The sequence below is a fragment of the Loa loa genome (assembly GCF_000183805.2).
Source record: "Loa loa unplaced genomic scaffold supercont3.285, whole genome shotgun sequence".
In the NCBI taxonomy this organism is placed as follows: Eukaryota; Metazoa; Nematoda; class Chromadorea; order Rhabditida; family Onchocercidae; genus Loa; species Loa loa.
Genome location: NW_018108465.1, coordinates 24,990 through 28,256, shown reverse-complemented (window position 1 = coordinate 28,256; position 3,267 = coordinate 24,990). Strand labels below are relative to the sequence as shown.

The 3,267-nt window shown below is 29.2% G+C and overlaps 1 protein-coding gene across 1 annotated transcript in view; it reads left to right on the top strand.

Annotated features, from left to right (window-relative positions):
• Positions 1 to 3,267, top strand: part of LOAG_18384 (hypothetical protein) — a gene marked incomplete at both ends in the record, with an annotated part of 19,704 nt that overhangs the window by 14,154 nt on the left and 2,283 nt on the right. The gene's annotated exons all lie outside the window — the stretch shown is intronic.

Below are 3,267 nucleotides of genomic sequence, written 5' to 3'. Positions count from 1 at the left end.
TTTTGTTTTCTCTCTACGCATGTTTTGTTTGTGTAATTTAGTATTGATTAATTTTCCTAAATTACTACAGATATATATATATGTATATATATATATACTTATTCACACACACACATACACACACACACGCACGCACCGATCTTATTATTCTATAAGTGGTTGTTCTTTGGCTAAATTTGTTAAATATTTATTTGTTTAGTAATTGATAACTATAATATAAATAATAGAAGTGTATTGTTTATAAAATATATTTGATAATTTGGATTTTCATCTTTAAAATACTATATTCCATCACTATTTCATTTCTCTTTCTTTCTTTCTTTCCCTCTCTCTCTGACATGATGAACTTTTCATTTGCTACTAAAACGAAAATTTCGCAAGCAATTGCACTTCAATAAATGGTTGAAAATGTGAATTTTATGGCAATTTCATTTGCCAATTTACTTGAGAAAGAGAGAGAGAGAGAGAGAGAGAGAGAAAGATGGAATGCGGTTAATCTCTTTGATTACTTATTTAACTGAGTTATATATTGGAATGTTAATTGAGATAAGAGATATTTTTGAAGGAAATGAAATAGGATGTAAAAGATTGTGAAAAAAATTTAATTCAATGCAATACGATATCAAGTTAAGATTAATTGACATTAAAATGATAATTTATTTTTTTCTTTTTCTTTTTTTTTGTTGAAGTAATAAGTGTGTGTGTTTGTAGATTTTGCTAAACATTATATGGATCGTAGAATACAACTTTTCAAGTCACATTGTCTTTATTGCACTTAAATCAATTGTGTGATTTTTATTTTCATAATTGATTGATAATAATGTGATAAATTTGAATTTAAATTATCAATTTGTTCCCTTCTCTTCCTCTTTTTTTACATTTTGCTATTGATTAATTTAAAAGCTGTGCGAAGAAAGAGTGAAAAAGAAAAGATTATTTATTTTTAATTTTTTTTTTTCGCAAAAAATTATAGTTTGAGGAAATATTTCGGGATAACATAATGAAATATTAATAGAGGATGATAAAAGAAGTATGAAAAGTGAAAAAATCAATCTACTGGTGGTGAATGTTTGCTTAGCACAATTTTTGCATCAAACAATATGATGAGGATATCAGTGGAAAGAGGAGAGATGACCGAGTTATAGTTAGGTATTATAGTTTGTATTTTAAACTTAAGAGAATGAGACGCAGCAATTGATTTGTTAGTTGGCTTATTTAACCCATGTTTTATGAATTTAGCTAGTAAAGTGAAATTTCATGAAAATTGCTTATATTTTATGCACTATCAATGTGCTATATACAATCATTAGATGATATTGATTATATTTTTTTAAGCCTTTCAAATTTATTAACATATTTGTTCCAGATTATTGCAGTGACTTTTTTTTTTCCTTGCCAACATAAAATAGATTTAAATTGAAGAGTTAGTTTTTGATCTGGGATAAATAAAATATACCTTCTTTCAGTACAGATTATTAATTTTAATATTCAGCTATGCTATTATCATTTGTGAAGGTCTGCCTTCATAAGACTTCAGTGGTTTTCGCAACCTTTGGTCTTTAGCAGTGAGATATGTAAAGACGCCCTTGACAATCTTTAATCTTTGTCAATTTGCATTGTTAATTTTGTTCCATATTGGAAGAAGTAAGGGTGATGGAGTAGAGTAGCTTAGGCTTAGACGATGCATTATTCCTAATTTCGTTTCCTCTTTTCATTTTTTTTTTTTCGGTGGGAAGAATGGAGAAGAGGGGTTAAAATTTTAAAAACACGAAAGCAGGAACTAAGAAGCATGCTGTATATGTATGTGTGTATTTTATGCAAATAGGAATGAATGTTTATTGTCAACGGAGGCTTAGCATCACGATATTCCTGCTCAGCATTTAGCGTTTATTTTATTAATGTCAGTTAATTGTTTTAGTTGCTTTATGTGCCATTCTTGCTTATCATTTATTGATAATGGAAGAACGAAGGGATAGGTAGAGATGGATGGATGGATGGATTTATGCGTTATTTTAATAGTTTTGAAAAGAAAAAAAATTTTTTTTTTTGATAATTCCATTGGTTAGCTAATGTATTATTACATGCTCCCTTCAATGTTTCATTTGAAATGTTTAGTTACACGAAAAACAAAAGTGCATTTGATATATTTGCCTTGTTCAATAAGAGGGGGAAAGAGATCGTGAGAGTTAACAATTAATTACGGGAAATTTTGTTTTTTTATTTACATTCTTTTTTTGAAATTATTTTGTGTGGCCTTGAAACTTTTGGGGAAAGTTGCAGAAAAAGTTTTTTATTTTTTCTGCGCACCTTGAAGTATTTCCTCTTTCTACAGGGCGAAAGAAAGAGAGAGCGAGAGAGGGGGAGAAAAAAAAAGGATTTTGGATTTCAATTATTGCAAAGTTTTGGACAACAAACAAAAAACTTTATTATTGTTAGGGATATGTTGATCATGCTATATGCATACTTAGTTAACTTCTGCGAAATAAAACAAACTTATTTCTTGAATTTCACAGTTAAAGAAAAAAAAAACTAATTTAGAAAAAGATTAAGTAATTGTTAATGGTAATATTCATGTGAGGTAAATAAAGAAGGGAGCTGAATTTAAAATTGAAAATGAACAGTGTGAAATTTTCTGAACAAAAAAATAAAGATTTTGGAAGAACATTCCCGCCTAAAATCGTTTATGAGAACTGGTTTCAGACTTCCATTATTCTTTTTTGTGGGTTATTCAGTTCTCTAGGAAGATTGATTACCGTTGTAGACGGCACAACTTGGAACTCTTCTGCTTGTTTTGCCCCAGTTTCCCATTTCCCAGACAGGACTATTCGTGTAATGCTACGATGTGTGTAATATATACTGAAAAGATACTTGGGCAGATCATATAATATTTATAGATATGCTGTGTTTTTGATTGGAGCGTAACTTATTTTACTAGTTGATATGCTTCTTGAATTCAAGCATAATCCATACCTGGTTTACAATTTTCGTTTAATTGGATGATGACTGCTGCTGTGTTGGCATGTTGTCTTAATGTATTTTTAATTTTTGACATTTGATTAGTTTGGTATCTTTCTTTCCCTTCTCATCCTCAATTTTTATATCATTTCTCCTTTCAACTACTATTATCACTATAGTTTTGTTTGGAGTATTCTCGTAGAGATGTTATCATTATAGCATCTGCTATTTCGCGACAAACATCATTACTTGACCCATGATAATATGTATCTGATGATCCGCAAATATGTAACTGCATATTAACGAAGACTT